General features: G+C 43.5%; 1 pseudogene; it reads left to right on the forward strand.

The window, feature by feature from the left end:
* Positions 1-19,588, forward strand: part of LOC130361058 (probable ubiquitin carboxyl-terminal hydrolase FAF-X) — a 39,577-nt pseudogene extending 19,989 nt beyond the window's left edge.
* The last annotated feature ends 5,030 nt before the right edge of the window (positions 19,589-24,618 follow it).

Consider the following 24,618-nt stretch of genomic DNA (forward strand, 5'->3'; position numbering starts at 1 on the left):
AAGTTAATTTTGCCACCCCTTGACCCTGCTTATTGGCTACACCCTTTAACACACCCACCTTACTACCGGGCGACACACAAACCTCCTCCTCATGAAATCAGCTTACTACCGTGGTGACACACTGTAACAAACCTCCTTCTCATGTAATCACCTATTACTGGGGTGATACACTGTAACAAACCCCTCATGTGGTTCTGGCTGGGGGGGTGCTTTGGATGAGCGGCAGGTGCGTCAGATGCTGGCTGGTTACTAACTTTCTTGCAGCAGGCAGAGCGATGCCCCCATCAAGAGAGCGCCCTAGGCGGCTGCCTATTTTGCCTATAGGCAGAACCGACCCTGGAGCCAGACCTTGATCCGGATATTAATAAAGACTTCTTTGAAAACAATATGCTGCAACTAGATCCATCCCTCTTAACAGAAAATGGTATGAAATGCTTTTTCAAAGCAGTCAATTTCAGAGAAGGAAAGCTTGTAGCAAAGCAACGAGCCTACATGATGGATGACTTAGAGCTGATAGGACTTGATTACCTTTTGAGCGTTGTTATTCAGGGTAGTGATGACATTGCAAACCGAGCAATAGATCTTATCAAGGAAATTTATACTAACGTTGGACCATGGTTACAAGTAAATCAGGTGGAGATATATGAGGACTTTATTCTGTCTTACTTTGACCATTTGAAGGCCTCATATGACATATTAAGTGTGTTAGAAGGTGACAAAGACAGACTTAATTGTGCAAGCCAAGAAGCCATATGAATGGTTAGGGTCTTAACAGTCCTCAAAGAATATACAAATGAATGTGACAGTGACTACCATGAATAGAGAACAATTCTTCCAATGCCCAGGGCCTTCCATGGCAAACACATAACCTTGGTTGTACGATTTCCGAATCATGGCCATCAGGTAGAAGATTTAGCTATATGTTTCACACAAATGACACAATAGGTGCTGTCCGTCGTATACTTAATCGTATGAAGGCAACAGTGCACATATGAAAGTGGAACTCTTTATTGATGGTGAACTAGTGGATCCTTCAGAAGATAGAAAGTTAATTGGCCAGTTGAACCTGAAAGATAAAACTCTGATTTTTTTTTAAAGAAATTTCACCAATACATTACACATACTGTATATTAAAATACCATATACAAATATAACATCTTATCCTCTCCCGATTAGTTCACCATAGTTACCAATCCCCCCCCCCCCTTTAAGACAGTCTGTTGCATGTTTCTCTGTATACTTTATTCCTCTTGCTTCCCCTTCTCATTTCCACTTCCCATTTCTCTTTTTTGGGCCAATTTTTTTTTCAATATGACCTCATATTTTTTCACTTCACCCACTAAGTTGTTCCATTCTTTCATATGCAGTGCTACCAGTGCAAACCACCTCCTAAGGATTACAATCTTCATCAAACCCAATAACTGTAGCATTACATTTTTCTTTTCTTTTATTGCTAGACCCAATACGGCCGTGGCAAAATTATACTTCAATTTAACTCCAAAGTCTATTTCAATTTTACTATATCCTTTTTCCCACAGTCTTTGTATTTCTTTAAACCCCCATTTCATATGGTAAAGGTCTGCACTTCCCTGTTGACATCTGGGACAATTTGAATCCTTTCTTTTACCCATTCTAAACAGAGATTCCGGAGTGTGAAAAAGTCTGAGAATAAATTTAATTAGTGAGATTTTATGACTTAAATTTATAGATGAATTGTCAATATTACTAAATATTTCCTTCCAACTTCCGATTTGATTATCCCAATTCCCAATAAAACTCTGATTACCGCCAAGCTTACACTGATAAGTTCAAATATGCTTTTGAGTCCAGTTCTTCGGACTCCTCAACTGGATCTCCTTGCAATCACGGAAACGATCACAGTGATGGCCCAAACCCAGAAGTTTAAAGTTGCCTGCCCGGAGTGATATTGTCAGTACCCCACCAATACATCTCTTTTCTGTGGCAAGATGCAGCAGCTTAAATATGCCACCTCTTTGCGATGGTGCTCGTGTGCTGGTGAAACTTATGCCAACAGACAATATTATAGTGGAGAAACTGAGAGCAATTTGTTTAGATCATGCAAAATTTGAGGAAAGTAGCCTAAGTTCATCTTTGCATTTACTTTTCTTTGGACAGTCAGCTTCACAAGTTCTATATCTGACAGAGGTTGTTCATCACAATTGGGAGAAGATGATAGTGACTTTCAGTATAACTTCCTGAAAAGTGGGGGATTGCCTCTTGTGTTGAGCATGCTTACCCGGAATAACTTTCTGCCAAATGCTGACATGGAAACAAGGAGAAGTGCATATCTTAATGCACTATAAGTCGCCAAATTGTTGCTTGCTGCAATTGATTATACACATTCGGGCAGTGGCTGAAGCTTGCCAGCCTGTTGAAGGCTCAAATCCCCCCAAATCATGTGACCCACGAGCGCTGTTCTGCCCCCCCCCCCCCCATTAATTATCAGCCCAGCGCTGTGCTGTCCCCATCGAGGAACTACTCATGTCACCTGCAAGCGCTGCCCTCCTCGTCCTCCTGTTTGTTGCGGGCAGCCGGCACTGTATCCCTATGCCCGGGCTGCAAAAGATAAACAAAATAAACTTTAACGCACCTTCCTGCGTCGGCCTCATGCTCTTCTTGGGGACGGGAACGTCGGAGAGCCGTCAGCCTATCACGGCCGCAGCGATGTTCCGCTCTCCGACGTTCCCGTCCCCAGGAAACAGATCCGGACCGACGGGGGAAGGTGAGTTAAAGTTTATTCTGTTTATCTTTTGCAGCCCGAGCATAGGGATACAGCGTACAGTACAGAGTGTCAGAGCCGGCGGCCCGCAACAAACAGGAGGACGAGGAGGGCAGCGTTTGCGAGTGACGTGAGTAGTTCCCTGATGGGGACAGCGCAGCGCTGGGCTGATAATTGGGGGGGGGGGCAGAACAGTGTTCGCGGGTCACATATGATTAGTTCCCCGATGTGGGGACAGCACAGCGCTGGGTTGATAATTCATTCATTCAAGGCTCTTGAAGTGATGACTTTGTGTTTTGCTTTAATACCAACAGCACTAGAAGCCCTGAGCAAAGAGGAGGCATGGCCAACTTATATTATTGACTTGCTTCTACACTTTGAAAGTAAAGTTGTGGGACAAATGGCACAGAAACAGTTCTTTCTTCTGGCTACTAGGTGCTGCATAGGGTATATACACCTGATTTTCTTCATCACATTGCTCTTTACAGTACTAAGGAGTTACATAGCTAGGGGTTCCCGGCGTGAGGCACCTGTAGCGGCTGTTGTGTGCCTGTGTGTCTGTTTACGAGTAGGCTCCGTGTTCGCACCAAGGGAGGAGGACTTGGCCGGGGGATCCGGCTGGAGGTGGCAGCGGCAGCAGGAGTGCTGTGGAAGAAGCGAGTGTGTCGGTATTGGACAGAATTGTTCTAAAAGCATGAAGCAGAAACTGTTTACATGCTCAGGATAGCGATTGGCATCAATATTTGACAACCCAAAAACCACAATGCGCGAGTACAAGCTCGTGGTCCTTGGTTCTGGAAGTGTTGGGAAATCTGCGCTGACAGTGCAGTTTGTTCAAGGAATATTTGTGGAAAAGTATGATCCTACTATAGAAGATTCCTACAAAAAGCAAGTGGAAGTAGAAGGACAACAATGTATGCTTGAAATTCTCGATACAGCTGGAACGGAACAATTCCCAGCAATGCGAGATCTGTATATGAGTTACATAGTTACGTAGTTCATAAGGTTGAAAAAAGACCAGAGTTCATCAAGTTCAACCTATATCCCTAATGAGTCTCTACTGAATTGATCAAGAGGAAGGTAAAAAAAAACTCTCATACTAGAGGTAAAAGTTCCTTTCCGACTCCAAATATGGCAGTCAGAATAAATCCCTGGATCAACATTCTGTCCCTATTGATCTAGTATCCATAACCTGTAATGCTATTAGTCTCCAAAAATGCATTCAGTCCCCTTTTGAACTCTTTTACCGAGTTCCCCATGACCAACTACTCCAGAAGAGAGCCCCACAGTCTCACTGCTCTTACAGTAAAGAACCCCAGTCTTTGCTGGTGTAGAAACCTTCTTTCCTCTAAACTAGAGGTCTCAAACTGGTGGCCCTCCAGATGTTGCAAAACTTCAACTCCCAGCATGACTGGACATGCCCATTGGCTACAGCTAACAGCTGTCAGGCATGCTGGGAGTTGAAGCTTTGCAACATCTGGAGGGCCACCAGTTTGAGACCCCTGCTCTAAACGTAGAGGATTCGCCGATTTGCCGAATTTTTCGGTAAAATTCAGTTCGGACCAAATTTATTTGCAGCAAATCGCTATTAATAACGGCTATTTCTGGCCTACAGAGAGCCTCAATAGGGGTGTAGAGCACTTTGCCTTGTCCTAACATGCATAGGGAGTATGCTGTGTTAGTGAAATAATACTGTTATTCAGTATGACATGCTGATTACAGGGCATTGCTATTAGTATCACTGTGGAATCAGGGAGACCATATGGTGTCAAAATTGAAGAGAATAAAAATATTTTTACGTAATTTTTTTAATTTAATTTAATGTGAATTTTTTTAATTTTTTTGAGTACCCATTCTGGTGAGCATCGAGCTGGCAGTCCTCTGCCAGGTGAGATACCACCTGTTCCAGCCCCTGCCTCCCAGCTCACCCTGACTATGAAAGTGTGAATGTTTCATTTAATCAGTTATGGTTCATTGTTATTGCTCCAAGCAGTTTCATTGGATTCTTGTGATAATTCCACAGCTAATATGACATAGACGACCATAGGGCCTCAGTCTTAACCTCTTGAGCGGTAATCCCGAGCGTGACTCGGGGTTAATTTTCCCTGCCAGGATCGGTAACCCCGAGTCATGCTCGGGGTAGAATTGCAGAGTTCCCGGCCGGGCTGCACGATATATCGCAAAAGCAATGCGATATAGCGATGCAGCCCCCGGGAAAACATGCGATTATCTGCTCTGGTCGGCTCCCGTTGCGGGGGCCGGCCAGAGCAGGTAAAGAAAAATACTAAAAGTCAGTGTTTCCCTACCAGGGGGCCTCCAGCTGTTGTAAAACTACAACTCTCAGCATGCCCGAACAGCCAAAGGCTGTCCGGGCATGCTGGGAGTAGTAGTTTCACAACAGCTGGAGGCACCCTGTTAGAAAAACACTGAGCTAAGTGTAAAAGGAAAAAGGAGTAAAATTTAAAAAAACTTTTGCTTACCTAATCCTGGTCCCTGAAGATGTCGTTCCCCTCCGTGCGCTCTGGTCCCTGCTCTCTTCACTATTCATCTTACAGGACCTTTCACTTTTCAGCCAATCACAGGCCGCAGTGGTGTAAAGCCTGTGATTGGCTGAAGGGGAAAGGGCTTGTTCTGCAGCAAATACACTAGGTTTGAAATCTGCCCGGCAAACCTAGTGTATGCTGCTGCAGGACAAGAAGGTGAGAAGGGGGGGTGGATGAATGTGACGGGGGGGGGGGAGAATGTGACAAAGGGGGGGATGTGACAAGGGGGGAATGTGACAGAGGGGGGGGGTGACAGAAGGGGGGAATGTGACAGAAGGGGGGAATGTGACAGGGGGGGAATGTGACAAAGGGGGGGAATGTGACAAGGGGGGGAATGTGACAGGGGGGTGTAACAGAGGGGGGAATTTGACAGGGGGGAATGTGACAGGAGGGGGAATGTGACGGGGGGATGTGACAGAGGGGGGAATGTGACGGGGGGAATGTGACAGGGGGGGATGTGACAGGGGGAGGGGAATGGGACATGAAGGGGGGATGTGACAGGGGGAGGGGAATGTAACATGAAGGGGGAGAATGTGACAAGGGGGGGGAATGTGACAAGGGGGGAAGAATGTGACAAGGGACAGGGAGAATGTGACAAGGGAGGGGGAATGTGACTGGGGAGATGTGAAATTCAGTGCAAAAAATTTTACCGCTTTTGGTACAATTTTCCAGACAGAATCATACCGCCAGGGAGGTTAAAAAGATGACATAGATTTTTTTAAATTTAAGATTTATATTAGATTCCCAAGTTTAATGTCCCGGTGTTTACTTTGAACTGCTACTGTATGACCACAAAACCCAATCTAATAAGGAGTCACATGGCAGCACAATGACAGAGCCTAGAGGTGGCAGCAGCATGAGGAGACCATAATCAGGCAGAATGACACAGCCTGGAATTGACAGCAGCACGAGAAGACCATATAGTGGCAGAACAACACCGTCTGGAGGTGGCAGCAACCTGACAAGGTCATAGGGTCTCACAATAGAGAAGATTAAAAATAATTTTTTACATTTTAAATTAAAGATTTTAGATATATTATAATTTTAAAAGTTTAATTTAAGGTGCCAACAGCATAAGGAGACCATATGGTTGTACAATCACAAATCCTGGAGCTTCCTAAGATAAAAGATGAATTTTAAAATTGAAATTGAAGATTCATGGTAGCTATTGCTCCCATAAAATATTTTTAGGTAATGTTCTAGGGCCCAGCAGCATCAGTAAACCATATAGTGGCTGAATAGCACAGCCTGGAGTTGGTGGAAGCATGAGTAAACTATAGGGCTTCACAATCCCTAAGATTAAAAGATGAATTTTAAAACTGAAATTGAAGATTTTGAAATTGAAGATTATACTCCCAAGTTTTATTGTCCCGGGCCCCGGCTTGTGGTTACAAAGGACCAAATCTAACAAGGAGTCACATGTCACATGGCGGAACAATGACAGAGCCTGGAGGTTGCATCAGTATGAGGAGCCATATAGTGGCTGAATGGCACAACCTGGAGGTGGTGAAGCATGGGGAGACCATATAGTGGCCGAATGGCACAGCCTGGAGGTGGCTGAAGCATGAGGAGATCATATATTGGCTGAATGGCACAGCCCGGAGTTGGCTGAAGAATGAGGAGACCATATAGTTGCTGAATGGCACAGCCTGGAGGTGTTGAAGCATGAGGAGACCATATTGTGTCTGAATGGCACAGCTTGAAGTTGGCTGAAGCATGAGGAGACTATGTAGTGGCTGAATGGCACAGCCTGGAGTTGGCTGAAGGATGAGGAGACCATATAGTGTCTGAATGGCACAGCCTGGATGTGGCTGAAGCATGAGGAGACCATAGAGTGGCTGAATGGCACAGCCTCAAGGTGGTGAAACATGAGGAGACCATATAGTGTCTGACTGGCACAGCCTGTAGCTTGTGGCAGCATGAGGAGACCATATAGTGTCTGAACTGCACAGCCTGGAGGTGGCTGAAGCATGAGGAGACCATATAGTGGCTAAATGGCACAGCCTAGAGTTGGCCAAAGCATGAGGACACCATATAGTGGCTGAACGGCACAGCCTGGAGTTGGTGGCAGCATGAGTAAAACATATAGTGGCTGAATGGCACAGCCTGGAGGTGATGAAGCATGAGGAGACCATATACTGGCCGAATGGCACAGCCTGGAATTTGCTGAAGCATGAGGAGATGATATAGTGGCTGAATGAGACACCCTGGAGGTGGCAGCAGCAGCATCAGGAGTCCTGAAAGTGACCCGGTGATAGAGTGGTGCGGTGGGTGGCAATACCAGTACCCGGTGACAAAGGTGGGTGAAAAAAAGGTCTGATGCGGAGGAATGTTTGTAACTGGGAAAAAGCTCCTTAAATCTGTTTGGCACTATCCATATTTGTGAAGTGTTGGTGTGGCACCATGGTCAATCTACTCTGATGCATCAGGCATTGGTGGGTGGAAATCCTGGCTGATCCATGCCTGATTCATCTTCACAAAGGTCAGTCTCTCCACATTTTTCATGGACAGATGAGTTCTCCTTGGGGAGACTATGGCCCCGCCGTACTAAACACCGGCTCTGATGGCACACTACTGGCCGGGCAGGACAGCTTTTCCCGGGCAAACTCTGCTAGTTGCGGCAACAAATCAAGTTTGGCTGCCCAGAAGTCCAGTGGATCTTCAAGGTGTGTTGGCATGGGCATGTCAAGGAATTCCACCACCTGCTGGTTCAGGTCCTGCTCCAGGTCTTCCTGCTGCTGATGAGTTGCTTCACTATGCTGGTGAAGAAAGGTACTCATCAGCGACTGTAAACTCAGGCTGCTGCTGATGGAGCTGGTACTGCTCCTGCCACCCCACCCCTCCCTAGCAGCCATGGCAGTGGTAGGTGACCGCAGAGGGGCCCCCGGAGTCAGACCTGCGAGAGGAATGACAATGGCACCGATAGGCATCGACCAACTGACTACGTAGGACGTCTCTGTAGTAGGTCAGTTTTTCCTCCCTCTCAGTGGGTGTGAAAAAGGCCCCCATTTTGGGACGGTAGTGAGGGTCCAATAAGGTTTAGACCCAGAAGTCATCCCACTCCCGAATGCTGACAATTCGGTGTCAATACACAAGCAAGTGAGCATGCATTGTGCCATTTGTGCAAGTGACACGGAGGGACTCCCTGCCTCCATCTCCACTGCATACTGCCACTGTGTGTCTGGGTCCTCTGTTTTGCCTTCCTCATAACCCTCTGGCTGCTCCTCCTCTCCTGTCAGATTACTAGAAAAAACAATTTGGCTTGCGTTGCGGTGTACGAGTGGCTGAAGTGCATGCAAAGTTTCCTTCCCATTGTTAGGATGTCTTGCAAATGGGTGTGAACACTTCAGGAACTGCTTGACAACCATGCAGGGCGCATGGCTCAGCCTTCCCAGTCGCAGCGCAGACAAGATGTTCTTTCTGTTGTAAGTCACCATGGTTCCCATTTCCAGTTTTTGTGGAGTAAGCCATGCTCCGATTTCTCTATGAATGAATTTTAGCAGTTCTTCCCCTGAGTGACTCCGTTCACCAAGGCAAACCATGTGAAGAACAGTGTGACACTGCCGTGCCCTGCACACATGGTATGCTAAAGGGGCACTGAGACTTGTCTGGGCAGTGGAGGCTGAGGACACGGTGGAGGATGAGGAGGCGGAGTCGCAGACTCTCACAGGACCAAGGGCCTTAGACCGTGGAGGAGGAAGCGGCATGGCCTGGCCAAGTTGGTGTTGTGGCTGTGCAGGAACCACATTCCCCCAGTGGGCCGTAAAAGACATGTATTGTCCCTGACCATAGTTACAGCTCCAGATGTCGGTGCTGCCGTGCACTTTGGTACACACTGACAGGCTCAAGGACTTGCCCACCTTCTCTTGTACTGCTGGTACTGCCTTCTTTACAAAGAAATGATGGCTTGGCACTCTCCACCTCGGCACAAGCCGTCAGTTCTCTGAAAGGTGCAGAGTCCACCACTTGAAAAGGGAGGGACTGCAGCACCAGCAACTTGGAGAGGAGCAAATTCAGCTTCTGTGCCGTTGGATTAGTGGGTGCATACTGTTGTCTCTTGGACATGGCTTCGCTGATTAATTTTTGGCAGAACGACTGACTAAAAGTAGGAGGAGCAGGAGCATCTGGAGTGATAGAAGGAGGGTATGATACACAGCTCCCTTCGGCTGAGGTGGTGGAGCCTTGGCTGGCTGAAAGAGGGAGCTGCATGCCACTGGGTGATGCAGCAGGCTGGACCACTACATCAGAGCCACGGTTCTCACAGGCCACTTTAAGGTGGTGTAGCATATGTTGATGCAGGGCCGTGGTGCCAACTTTGGGACACTGGCCACGCTTCACCTTCTGCCGACACATCTTGTATGTGGCTATGTTAACCTCCTCTGGATGCTTGATGAAAAACTGCCACAACGACGAGTAGCTGATTTTCACACCAACAGTCCGCACTAATTGGCTGCTACTGCAGCAGTCTCCAGGAACCCCTGTTCCACTACCTCCCGGGAAGGTAGGCTGCACCGAAGCAGGTGGTATCCCCTGGGCACGTTTGGCTCCATAATTTCAACTTCTGCCATGCTGACTGCCAACCATGCTACCCCCTTGCTGGCTCAGCTGCTGCCTCACGGGCAACCTGCAACCCTCTTCTTTTGATGATGATGAAGCCCCTTCTGCACCCGGCTCCCAATTGCTATCGGCTTCATCATCATCAACAAGTGTCTGCACGTCACTGATGTCCTCCTCAGGTTCCTCAACAGTGTCTGCTTCAGGACCCTGAATGCTGGCGATACCACATCCCAAGTCACTCTCCTCATCTCTACTTGCCCACCTATCGGCGGAAGCGGCGGATGTCTCCTCCACTTCTTGGCTGGGCAGGGAACAGCATAGGACAGGGACTGCTCCCGGGCCATGCCAACTGAGGGTTGTGTCTGAGGAACCCTCCAAATCTTGACTGGGGGTATCAGATGTCACTTGTGATGAAGTGGATGACCGTGTTAACCAATCAATGATGGCAGATGGGTTGCTGGTGAAGACATGACCACTAGCTGATATCGGGAGCTCAGGACTCTCGCTGCTACTCCTGCTGCGCCTGATGAATTTAGGCCTCTACCACTCCTCTGTGCACGTCCTGGCACTTCTCTGCCTTACATACTTAGTGCGTATATGAGGGGAGTACAATATGCTTCAATATGCTTAAAACAGTATTTTTCTAGAACAGCAGCAGGTGTGTACTTTTGGCTGTCCTTTCACAGTATCTAGGCCCTTGACAGATTAACAGGTAGAAAATAGTACACTACTTACATGTACGTATGTGGTATGCACTTATGAGGGCAGAAAAATGCACTACAGTATGCTTAAAAAAGTATTTGAGTACAACACCAGCTGGTGATTACTTTTGGCTGAACTTTCACAGTATCTAGGCCCTTGACAGATTAACAGGTACAAAATAGTACACTACTTAGATGTATGTATGTGGCATGCACTTATGGAGGGCAGAAAAATGCGCTACAGTATGCTTAAAAAAGCATAATTTTGCACAACACCAGCAGTACACAACAGTGCTGGAGCACACAAAAGCTGTGTACTAAACCCAAAATTGCACTCTGTCAAAGACCATTAGGAATGGACTGCTGGGTATTATGGACAGCTGGGTATTATGTATAAGGCAACACACAGCTTTCTTCCCCTCTCTGTAATACAATGCTGTAGAAAGTGACTGGGAGGTTAATAGCTGCAGTAAAAACTCTTTTCAGTGTAAAAAAGCACTGCTCACTGTCCACCAGAACGCTGATGTGACTAGGAGGTGAAACAATGCTGTGTAACACAGACACACACAGGCTGTCCGTCCTATCTCTCTGCAGTGTAATGAATGAAGTGACTGGCCGCAATATGGCTGCCGATTATATAGGGTTGTGACATCACAGGGGTGACTGGCTGCTGATTTGCTGCATCCTGCATGTGATTCAGGGTCATCCCGCCTACTGTTGTTCCCACCTTCCCATAGTTCCTTGCTCCATGTCCTCGCATGTGGATCCGGCAATTTAGATGCCCTGGAGCTCATCTCTAATATATACAGTCCTCGGTATAAATAGATCAAGGGAGAGATCTCTGTACTGCCCTCTGATATATTTATACATAGTTATTAGGTTGCCCCTAAGCATTCTTTTTTCTTAATTAAATAACCCTAATTCTGATAATCTTTCTGGGTACTGTAGTCCTCCCATTCCCTGTATTACTCTGGTTGCCCATCTTACCCTTTCCATCTCCACTATATCTTTCTTGTACACTGGTGCCCAGTACTGTATACAGTATTCCATGTGTGGTCTGACTAGTGATTTGTACAGCGGTAGAATTATTTCCTTGTCGTGGGCATCTATACCCCTATTGATGCACCCCATGATCTTATTTGCCTTGGCAGTAGCTGCCCGACAATGGTCACTACAGCTAAATTTACTATTAACTAAAACTCCTAAGTCCTTTTTCATGTCAGTTGTTCCAAGTGTTCTCCCATTTAATACATAATCCCAGCCTGGATTTTAAATCCCCAGGTGCATTACCTTACATTTGTCAGTGTTGAACCATCTTTCACTTCCCAGCCCAAACCTCTAACCTATCCAGATCCATTGTAACAGTGCACTGTCCTCTATGGTGTTAATAATTTTACAGATTTTAGTATCATCTGCAAAGATTGCTACTTTACTATACAATCCCTTGACAAGATCATTAATAAATATATTAAATAGAATAGGACCCAAAACTGACCCCTGTGGTATGCAACAAGTAGTAGAATAAGTACTATAAAAACTACCCTCTGTTTCCTATCACTGAGCCAGTTACTTACCTACTTGCACACATTTTTCCGCAGCCCAATCCTTCTCATTTTATACACCAACCTTTTATGTGGCACCATATCAAATGCTTTTGAAAAATGAAGATATAGGACATCCAGCGACTCACTCTGGTCTAGTCTGGAGCTCACCTCCTCATAGTTACATAGTTAGTATGGTTGAAAAAAGACATACGTCCATCAAGTCCAACCAGGGAATTGAAGTGAAGGGTGTAAAGGGATAAGGGAAAGGGATGTAGTTTTATAATTCTGCATTAAGCATTAATGTTATTTTGTTCCAGGAATGTATCTAACCCTGTTTTAAAGCTGTTAATTGTTCCTGCTGTGACCAGTTCCTGAGGTAGACCGTTCCATAAATTCACAGTTCTTATGGTAAAGAAGGCGTGTCGCCCCTTTAGACTAAACCTTTTCTTCTCCAGACGGAGGGAGTGCCCCGTCGTCCTTTGGGGGGGGGGGGTTAACCTGGAGAGTTTATCTTATCTCGCAGTATTTCGCCTAACATCTCATTTTCCTCTGTGAACACAGTGGAGAAGAATGTGTTTAAGGCCCCTTTCACACTGTAAAAATTCATCCTAAATGAACGTCCGTCATAAAAATATTGAAAATCAGCTGTTAAACGGCCGTTAGAAAATCCCACTATAGTCTATCGGATTTTTTCTAATAGCCGTTTTAACCCGTTATTAATAACGGACGTTATTTTGTGACCGGTGATAGTAACGGGAGAAATAGTGCATGCACTATTTCTTCGGTTCATTCGCCTGTCACAAAATAACGGCCGTTATTAATAACGGGCGATAACGGGTTAAAACGGCTATTAGAAAAATCCCATAGACTATAATGGGATTTTCTAACGGCCGTTTAACGGCCGATTTTCAAGATTTTTATGACGGACGTTCATTACGGATGAATTTTTATAGTGTGAAAGGGGCATAATATATTTGTTTTTCCTGATCCCAGTCTATAATTTCTTCCTCATCACTTTTTAAAGGGCCAACACTTTCATTTTTAACCTTTTTGCTATTTATATAGTTAAAGAACATTATGGGGTTAGTTTGAGTCTCTACTTTTGCGGCTTTAATCTTCATTTACATATTCTATATTTTTCTCTATAGCTTTTTAATGCTTCTTCACTGCCATCCTGTTTTAGTATATAAATGCTTTATTTTTGTCATTTATTGCCCTCTTAACATTTTTATTCATACACATTGGTTTTCTCCTATTCTTGACCCTTATATTCCCATAAGGTATATACTGTACCTCTTACAGTGAGAATTTAAAATATTTTTTAAAAGTCTCCCATTTAGTGTCAGTTCATTGTTTTTGTGGCCCCCACGAGAGGTTCCCTTATTGCAGAACAAGTTATAATGTATTATATTATGATCACTATTTCCTAGGTGTCCTTCTACCTGCACATTAGCTACTCTGTCAGGTCTGTTAGTTAATATTAAGTCTAGTAGGGCATGCCCTCTAGTCGGGCCCTGTACCATTTGGGACAGATAATTATCTGTAGCTATAGTCAGAAACCTGTTTCCTTAATGCGATTCACATGTCTCTGTCTCCCAGTTTATATCAGGATAGTTAAAGTCCCCCATTATTATTATCTCGCTCTGATTTGCTGCCTTGTTTATTTGCCTCAGTAATTGATCTTCTGCCTCTTTCATTATATTTGGTGGCTTTTAGCAAACTCCCATTAGATTTTAATTTTTATCTCCGTATATTTCTACCCATTGTGACTCCACATTATCGTTTCCCTCCCATATTTCTTTCCCCAGTGCGGCCTTCAGGCTGGAATTTACATAAAGACAAACTCCTCCCCCTTTCCGTTGTGTCTGATCCTTCCTGAATAGACTGTATGTTGTTGTTCGCAAACAAACAAATAGAATGTCCAGCTCACCCCCAAGCCCGCAGCGCCTGGACTGGCGTGGGCAGCACCTTCAATGGAAAGATGCAAAACAGGGGAATGTCCAGCGCAGGTAGATGGAAATGGAAACTTTATTGCAAAACTTCAGCACATAGGTGACAGAGGAACAAGTGACGCGTTTCGGCCCTAGCGTCGGGCCTTAGTCATACAAAGTGTACAGGTATACACAGGCTTTAAATAAGGAGTCTCACCCTCGGTCCTCCAATCACAAGTCCAGAACCACAGGGTAAGCTCCTCCCTTTCACCTCTGTGTAAGTGCGCTGCAACCTGCATATTCGGTGCAGCACACCTGACCAGTAGGGGATAACATGTCAATACACTGATTTATAACCAAGATAATATAGTTTAAATGTTCAAGATCATGTATTCACACCGATTAAAACAAATATTTTAAACTGTTTTAAAACAAATAGAACAGCCTGACTGGTTTAACACTATACAGGGGTAAAAAATAGAGGATACATATGCATATAATTGGCAGGTGCACGAACTCTATTTAGTACCTAAATACTTAACAACATTATACCCCAAACAGTGCCAAAACAGAAACATAAAGGGAGTACATATGAGCAAGAAAGGAGGGGGGATTTTATACTGGTCATAAAAATAATATTAGACCCAATAAGTTTCACACATTGAACATGAAAATGATGGTCATATATATGAATGTATTAGGGGACAAAAAATTGGAGATGGAAAAAGCAAAATGGTTGCTTCTGGCAACAAGACAGGTATTTATGTGGAAGGTACTAAAGAAAAGAAAAGGAGGGGACAGCATCTTTTAATAATGTAGGATGGTGTCCATTCTTTTATTCAAACAACTGTCTAATTTTAAAATCCAGAAACCTCCCTATCTAATAGCTTGAGTTTAGTATTACCACCCCTAACAGGAGGTGTGACTCGTTCGAGGCCCTGCAACATGAGAGATGAAGTACCCCCCGCATGCACCTCTGCACAATGCCTGGACACCATGGACACATGCCTGGAATTAAAATGACATACATCTGAGATGTGTTTTCATATACAGACCTTAAGGGGGGTGGTTGTACACCCCACATATTGTAATCTGCATTCCAGGCATGTGAACATGTATACAACATGTGTGGTGTTGCAATTGATGTATCTAGTTATTTTGTGTGTGTCACCTGTAGAGGTAGACACTACTGTATCTGAGCTATGTATATACTTGCAACACAAACACCTACTGTGTCTACACTTAAAAGACCCCTTGTAGCACAGCCATGTAGGTTGTGATTTCTTGTTCCAAAAATAAACTAGGTGAGATGAGTTGATCCACCGTGGGGGCCCTCTTAGAGATACATTTGTATCCTGCTGTAAACACATCCTGAAAGTCTGGATCACACATGATAACCGGCATGAATTTGTGAATATCGCATATATGCCTAAATTTATGACTGTATCTTGTGCAAAATACAATGGGGGAATCTGTTTTAGATGATTGCAAGTTCTCTGGTTTATTTCGAAGAGGCAAAATAAGTTCATCCTGCACCTTGCCAGAGGCAATATTAATACCTCGCTTAATATCATGAATATGATAGCCCCTGGCTTGGAGACGGGATTTAATCTCTCTCGCCTCTAACTCGAAATCTGAGTCAGCAGAACAGTTTCTGCGGGCTCTAATCATCTCGCCGACCAGTAGATTCCTGGTTACATGTGGTGGGTGACAAGAGGAAGCGTGGAGAATAGAATTAACCGCAGTGCTCTTCCTAAAAGTGGTGGTAATAACACATTGCTTTCCCTCGTCACCAACCAGATGCAAATCCAGGAAATCTACACAGTTGGCCTCCTGCACGACCGTAAATCTCAGGTTGTAGATGTTGTTATTGAGATACTCCTGGAAATCTGGTATGGTCGCCACATCCGACCCCCAAATAATAAGGAGGTCATCTATGTAGCAACCATACCAGATGATAGATGATAGAAAGAGGTTCGACGGGGAGAAGATTGTCCCCCTCTCCCACCAACACATATATATATGTTAGCGAGAGAGGGGGAGAACTTCTCCCCCATTGAAGCTCCCGTAATTTGGAGATAAAAGCATTGATTGAACATAAAATAATTGTGGTGAAGTAAGAAATCAACAGCTTGAACTATGTATTCTTGTAACATGACGGTGTAATTTAAATATGTACTCAGAAACCATGTGAGGGATAACTTAATAGAGTGAAACCACATCGGCTGTGATCCAAGTGTAATTGTGCTTCCACTCTATATGTTTCATCATATATAAGTTGTGTCCCGTGTCGTTAATATATCCCGGCATATGTGTAATGAGAAGTTGCAAGGAGGCGTCAACCCAAGAACATAGCCTCTCATTTAAGGAAGAAATGCCTGCCACTATTGGTCTGAGAGGGGGGGGGGGGACACACCCTTGTGGACCTTTGGTAAGGAATGAAAAATCGGGATGACTGGATCCTCAATAACAATGAATATGGCCTGTTTGTTAAAAAGAATACCATGACTAATACCATAGTCCACAAGGGCTTGAAGTTCTCGCTTGAAAGGGGCAATTGGATCCCCATACAGTGGTCTGTATGTGTCCATGTCAGATTAAGTTTAGTATACAGACCCTTGTCGAGGATGACAACCCCCCCTTGTCCGCCTGTCGAATAATGACATCATCCATTTTGGACAATTCCCATAAGGCGTTTATATGTTGTTGTTGTATGTTGACTGCCCAGTCATAGCTATCTGTAGAAAGGGTAAAAGATAGGATGATTCTCCCGCTGGCATCTTCACCAAAAAGACCAGTTTGGGGAAGGCGCCAGCGGGAGAATCGGCCTATCTTTTGCCCTTTCTACAATTACTACACGCTTTGACCAGAGTCACAGTGAAGGACACCGAGGCTGCCACCCGTTCCTGCACCACAGACTACAGCGAGTCTACAGGCACACTAAGGTGTTGTGCCCTCAGCACAACCACCTATGGTAAGGTGCATTTAACCGTACACGCGTTACCCTATCTCTAATAATACTCCACTAGGAGCGCACCTCGTTTTTTTTTACATATCTTCCAGTCATATTTATCGTCCAACCAAGTCTCTGTTATACCCACTTTGTAATAATTTTCCTCAGACTTTATCAACTCCAGTTCATTAGTTTTATTGGTCAGACTTCTGGCATTAGTCAACATGCAATTCAAAGGTGTATGTTATTTTCAACTATGAAGCCTATCCCTATTAACTATTCTAACCCTTCCACTCCACCACCACTATCTTCACCCTCTATATTGTAGTTTCCCTCCACCCCAGTCCCTAGTTTAAATACTCCTCCACCCTTCTCCCCGAGCACAGCTGCACCCTCCCCATTGAGGTACAGCAAAAGTACGAGCCAAACATTCTGGAAATTATTTTACCCTGTTGAGGCACCTTCTAAATTATGCTTAGAATAGTAATATTAACATCCCCAATGCAGAAGTTCTTCTAAATGAAATAGATTGGCTTAAAAGGATAAGGGAACAGAACAGGTGAGACTAGTATTGAGGAAACCATTCTTGAAGGTAATCTAGGAGTCACAAAACAATTACTAGCATTCCAAACACCTGAGAAGAAATGCCACATAGGCTGCGAGAAAGGGGGTGCTAATCTCATTAATAAACTGATAGTTAATTACATATTCCCAGTGTCAAATGTTTATTTACAGTATATGAATACAGGCGAACTTCCAGCTAAACAAGCTATACCAGTGTGCAGTTCACCAGCTACAATAAATGCAGGATTTTTGTATTGCTGGTTTCATAAACTGTGGGTTGTGTCCAAAATCTCAGACAGATTGTTGATACATTAAATGACATGACAAGTTACACAGGTTATGAAGCATTTACAGGATGGGAATATCTTCCTCCAGTTGGACCATGACCTCCCAAGGGCTTTGCTGGGCTGAAAAATGCTGGTGCTACATGGTACAAGAATTCTGTGATCCAGCAGTTGTATATGATACCTGCTATCAGAAATGGAATCGTTGCTATTGAATGGAGATGAAAAACGAGAGTAAAGTGGATTCACGTGGTGATGATGTCTTTGGTTACCCTCACCAGTAAGAAGACAAGCCCTCAGTTAGCAAACCGGAAGACAGAAAATAATACATCTGCAAGTTAAATTGTTAAATTTGCCCACTTAGCAGTATCTAGGTTAAAATACTATGTCCTAAGAGGTTTCTGGAAACAGTTTAGGCTTTGGGGAAAATCATGATGCTTTGGAATTTTTTAATTCTCTTGTTGACAGTTTAGATGAAGCTTTAAAAGGCATTAGGTCACCCAACTATGTTAAGTAAAGTTTTGGGAGGTTCCTTTGCTGATCAAAATATTTGCCAAGGATGCCCTCAAAGGTACGAATGAGAAGAATCTTTACAACCCTGAATGTAGGTATTAGAAACCACCAAAACCTGCTTGACTCAATGGAACAATATGTCAAAGGTGATTTGCTGGAAGGTGCAAGTGCTTATCACTGTGAAATATGCAACAAAAAGGTGGATACAGTGAAGCGTTTGCTAATAAAGAAGCTGCCTCCCCTTTCAGCGATTCAGCTGAAACACTTTGACTATGATTGGGAAAGGGAACGTGCAATTAAATTAGATGACTGTTTTGAGTTTTCACGTGAATTAGATAGATATGGAGCCATACACAGTGGCTGGTGTACCAAAACTGGAGGGAGATTGTGTAAACCCTGATAATCAAGTCCTCCCTAATGAAAAAACTGAAAATGAGTCTGCTGGAAGTACCAAATATAGGTTGGTAGGGGTGCACACCAGGCAGGCCAGTGGAGGGCATTACTATTCTTACATCATTCAAAGAAATGGAGGAGATGGAGAAAAGAACCGCTGGTACAAGTTTGATGATGGTGATGTAACAGAATTCTAAATGGACGATCATGAGGAAATGAAAAATCAGTGCTTAGGGGGTGAATAAATGGGGGAGGTGTGTGATCACATGATGAAAAGAATGTCTTACAGATGTCAGAAGAGGTGGTGGAATGCCTATATTCTTTTTTTATGAATGTATGGACGTTGTAGAAAAGGACAATGAACTGATCAAATATATTAATGAATTAACAATCACCTCAAAGCCCCATCAGATCAAGATGCCATCAGCTATTGAGCACAGCGTACGGAAGCAAAACGTGCAATACATGCACAACCGAATGCAGTTCTGCTTATAATATTTCCAGTGTCCCATAACAGTGTCTACCTGAACCCTCCTCCAGGGCAAGAACATTTGATGTCTGAAGAAATAACAATGATTTTGTACACAGCTTGCTGCTAAATTCTTGTTTACTACAGGATTCCATACGAAGAAAGTTGTCCATGGGCCTGCCAGTGACTGGTATGATGCGTTGTCTATCTTGCTCCGCCATAGTAAAAATGTTCCCTACTGGTTTGCACATGGTGTTCTTTTTATCTTATCCAAATCGCTTTTCTGAATATCTTTTGGAGTGCCCTAGTGCTGAAGTTAGTGGAGCTTGTTCTTTATGTACTGTACTAGCAATGTTTCTCCCACCTGCTCTGCCCGACAACATTGCATTGTCATAAATATTCATCCCCTCTTCAATTCTGTGAAGAGGGCAGAGTTTTTGGCCAGAGCAGGCAGGCTGACAAGACTAAGGGAAAACTGATTAACTACTTGAAGCTAATCATCCCTAGCGTCTTGTCAGCAGCACAATAATGGGATTTAAGTAAAGGTATCCCTGGGTGAGTTAGTTGTTCTGACAGAATCTAACACAGATCTGACAAAATGCATTCTTTCTGAAAAAGTTAACTGCATAATGTTTGAAAAAAGTGTCTGGAGTGGTCCATGATGTACTCGGGCAAATATGTTCCAGAGGGACTGAGTTCCTCTCAGCCCAGGAAAACGCAGTTGCTCTAGTCGAGTGAGCCTTGGTAAAATTGTATGGAATATGAAGTCTTGAGGCCAACGTTCCTTTTTTATTTCCCTGAAAAGTCTTTACGCAAAACCCTAGTTCTGTCGACATATATTCTTAAACATCTGACCACACCAAAACTTGCATAGTTGATCTGAGAAGATTCCTCTGTAGAATGAAAATATTGTGGTAGACATGTTATTTGATTAGTGTTGGCAAATCACAGACATTTCGGAAGAAAAAAATTGAAGAAATCTTAAAGGTACTTTATCAGTGCGGAAAGACAGGTAAGGTTCTTCAGCTGCTAAGGCCTATAACTCACCCACTCTCAAGAGATGTAATAACCAAATGAAAAGCAGCCTTTAGAGAACGATATTTCAAGGAAACCTCCTCCAGAGGCTCAAAAGGCTGTTCACATAACTATCTTTGAACTAGAGAAAGATCCCAGGAGGCTACAGGCTTGACTCTTTTAGGCCTAAGCCTACTCAGAGCCTTAATGAAGACCTTGACTTCTTGATATTGAAGTAATTTAATCTGAAGAAAAGCTGAAAGGGCAGCCACCTGTACACGAATTGTGCTAGGAGATAGACCCTTCGAAAAACCATCCTGTAAAAACTCAAGAATTTGGGGTCTAGTTGGAACAGACCTTCTTAATTCTTACATAAGTTTTATTTGTGGATACACTCCTAGAGTGTGCTAGAGAATTTAGGGCCCGGTCTGAAAAACCTTTGGATTTTAAAACAGCCCTACTAATCTCCAGGCTGTCAGATGTAAAGACTTCAAGTTGCGGCATATCTGAGACCCCTGGAATATTAGATCCCGCGAAGAGGGAGCTCCCAGTAAGTCCCCTGGCTCATGATCATTAAGAGAAAGAACCAAGCTCTCTTCTGCCAGAATGGGATTACCACAATCATTGATGTCTGCTCATTTGTTCTTTGTTAATACCCTCGTTATCATAGATGTTGGTGGAAATATGTATGCCAGGTTGAAATCCCAAGGAATTGACATGGCGTCTATCGCAAATGGCTGATCTTCCACATAAATGAAGCACAATATCTGGACTTTGGCATTTAGCCTGGTGGCCATGAGGTCTATGTCCGGAAAACCCCAAAGATCTGTAATCTGCTGAAAAATGTCCTGTGACAAAGACCATTCCCCTGAAATAGTTATAAGTCGACTTAGGTGATCGGCCAATACATTCAGGGTACCTCTGATATGGACAGCTGACAACCTGGTTATCCTGGACTCTGCCCTACTTCCAGGATGATTGGCAATCTTGTACCACCCTATTTATTAATGTAAAAAATATGTCGCCATGTTGTTGTCATGTCTGTCCTGGTCTGTGTTCACCCACAGCTATTGGATTTGTTGTGTGTGAACAGTTTCATGTTTTCTGTTCAGGGAATTGTTAATGTCTCTGGCTTTTTCAGCCTCAGTTAGCCAATAGCCTTTAGGGTGTGTCTATTTAATGTCAGCCCAGCCTAGCCTCATTTCTAGTGATTGACTTAATCTCTTCCTTACTTGTTAACATGCTGGATATGCTGCTAATGGAGGCTTTGGGTGAAACTCTTCTTATTTGAGCTTTTAATCTACTATCTCTGTTTTAGTATGCACTTTGTATTTTCTGGTTTTAGCCATGTTAGGGGGCATGCTCTTAGTGGATTTTAAGCTGTGTTTGTTTAGTCGGTTTTAGGATTTGTTTATCCTTTCTGCTATGTGTCTGTTCACACTGTTTTCTCTTGTATCCATTCATGGGAAGTTATGTGTTTTTTATTTCTGTTTTCCTACTGGGCCAGAATCCTGTCCACACTGGTGAGTGTGCCGCTGGCCAGTAGTATATTTGAATTTATTATTAATGGCTACTCCTATAGTGGAGTGTCCAATTTGTGTGTTCAGTGTTAGCAGTGTTCTATAAATATATCCTGTATGTCTAGGCATCCCTGTTGCCGCTCCATGGGACTTCTTGTCTACTGGAGGTGTTCTGAAGGGATTGCAATTATTCTTGTCTTGTGTTCAGTGTGAACAGTGTTCTATAAATATATCCTATGTATCTAGGCATCCCTGTTATCTGTCTATGGGGACTTCGTGTCTACTGGAGGTTTTGCATAAGGAATGTGAATATTCCTGATTAGCAATAGATCCCTGTTTCTGGTCGATGGGGACTTTGTGTCTTCTGGATGTCCTGGAGGATTATTCTATATTCCTATCTGTTCCTAAAGTCTGTTGACTTATCCGTTTTCCTGTCTGGTGTTTTGAACTCTATGTTTATTAGTTCCTGTTTTCAGATCTTTGGAGTTGTGTACATGACTACTGATCTATAGTGTCCTCTGTTCACGACCACGGATCTATAGTGTCCTCTGTTCACGACCACTGAGTCCTTTGTTTATGTCCGCTGATCTATAGTGTCCTCTGTTCATGACCGTTTATCCATAGTGTCTCCTGTGCTTCTCACTGATCTGTGTCCCCTGAACTTAACTCCTTAACCCCTTAAGGACCAAGGATGTACTGGTACGTCCTTGGTCCTGCTCCCCTGATATAACGCGGGGTTACATGGTAACCCCAAATCATATCACGGCCGGGACCCGCTGCTAATAGCGCGCAGTGCCGATCGCTGCGCCGCGCGCTATTAACCCTTTAGTCACGCGCTCAGAGCTGAGACGCGCGGCTAAAACCGAAAGTGAAAGCTGCCGATTAACTCAGTGGGCTGTTCGGGATAGCCGCGGCGAAATCGCGGCATCCCGAACAGCTTACAGGACAGCGGGAGGGCCCCTACCTGCCTCCTCGCTGTCCGATCGCCGAATGACTGCTCAGTGCCTGAGATCAGTGTGTGCAGTGTTATAGGTCCCTATGGGACCTATAACATTGCAAAAAAAAAGTGAAAAAAAAAAGTGAATGAATATCATTTAACCCCTCCCCTATTAAAAGTTTGAATCGCCCCCCTTTTCCCATAAAAAAAAAAAACGCAGTGTAAATAAAAATAAAAATAAACATATGTGGTATCACCGCATGCGGAAATGTCCGGATTATAAAAATATATCATTAATTAAACCGCTCGGTCAATGGCGTGCGCGCAAAAAAATTCCAAAATTCAAAATAGTGCATTTTTGGTCACCTTTTATATCATTTAAAAATGAATAAAAAGCGATCAATAAGTCTTATCAATGCAAAAATGGTACCGTTAAAAACTTCAGATCACGGCGCAAAAAATGAGCCCTCATATCGCCCCATACACGGAAAAATAAAAAAGTTATAGGGGTCAGAAGATGACAATTTTAAACATATTAATTTTCCTGCATGTAGTTATGATTTTTTCCATAAGTACAACAAAATCAAACCTATATAAGTAGGGTATCATTTTAATCGTATGGACCTACAGAATAAAGATAAGGTGTCATTTTTACCAAAAAATGTACTACGTAGAAACGGAAGCCCCCAAAAGTTACAAAACGGCGTTTTTTTTTCAATTTTGTCGCACAATTTTGACGTCATTACAAAGTAGAATTGGTGGCACAAAAAATAAGCCATCATATGGATTTTTAGGTGCAAAATTGAAAGAGTTATGATTTTTTAAAGGCAAGGAGCAAAAAAACGAAAATGCTAAAACCGGAAAAACCCCAGTCCTTAAGGGGTTAAGGACGCAGGGCGTACCTGTACACCCTGCACCTGGTCCCGGTATATAACGCGGGGTCACGGTATACCGGGTTGGTCCCGGTGGCTAATGATAGCCGGGACCCTGGGCTAATAGCGTGCAGCACTGATCGTTGTGCCGTGCACTATTAACCCTTTAAAACGCGGCAATCAAAGTTGATCGCCGTGTCTAAAATGAAAGTGAAAGCTTCCTGGCAGCTCAGTTGGGCTGATCGGAACCATAGCGATAAAATCGAGATGTCGGCAATTGATTGCTCCAAATCTGAGATCCAGGCTTGAGCAATCGACCGCCTATAACACTGATCAATGCAAAGCTATATCTTTGCAGGGATCAGCGTAAAAGATCAGTGTGCAGTGTTATAGCCCCCTATGGGAGATATAACACTGCAACAAAAAAGTGGAAAAAAAAAGTTAATAAAGGTCATTTAACCCCTTCCCCAATAAAAGTTTGAATCCCCTATTTAAAAAAACAACCTGTGTAAATAAAAATAAACATATGTGTTATTGCCGCGTGTGGAAATGTCTGAATTATAAAAATATATAATTAATTAAACCGTACGGTAAATGGCGTACGCGCAAAAAAAAAATTCCAAAGTCCAAAATAGCGTATTTTTGGTCATTTTTTATATCATGAAAAAATGAATAAAAAGCGATCACAAAGTCCCATCAATACAAACATAGTACAGATAAAAACTTCAGATCACGGCCCAAAAATGAGCCCTCATACCGGCCTGTATGCGGAAAATTAAAAAAGTTATAGGGGTCAGGAGATGACAATTTTTAACATAAATTTTCCTGCAAGTAGTTATGATTTTTTTCAGAAGTATGACAAAATCAAACCTATATAAGTAGGGTATCATTTTAACCGTATGGACCTACAGAATAAAGATAAGGTGTCATTTTTACCGATAAATGCACTGCTTAGAAACGGAAGCCCCCAAAATTTACAAAATAGCATTTTTTCTTCAATTTTGTCGCACAATGAATTTTTTTTCCATTTCGCCGTGGATTTTTGGGTAAAATGACTAATGTCACTGCAAAGTAGAATTGGTG

The sequence above is a fragment of the Hyla sarda genome, chromosome 3 (assembly GCF_029499605.1).
Source record: "Hyla sarda isolate aHylSar1 chromosome 3, aHylSar1.hap1, whole genome shotgun sequence".
In the NCBI taxonomy this organism is placed as follows: domain Eukaryota; kingdom Metazoa; phylum Chordata; class Amphibia; order Anura; family Hylidae; genus Hyla; species Hyla sarda.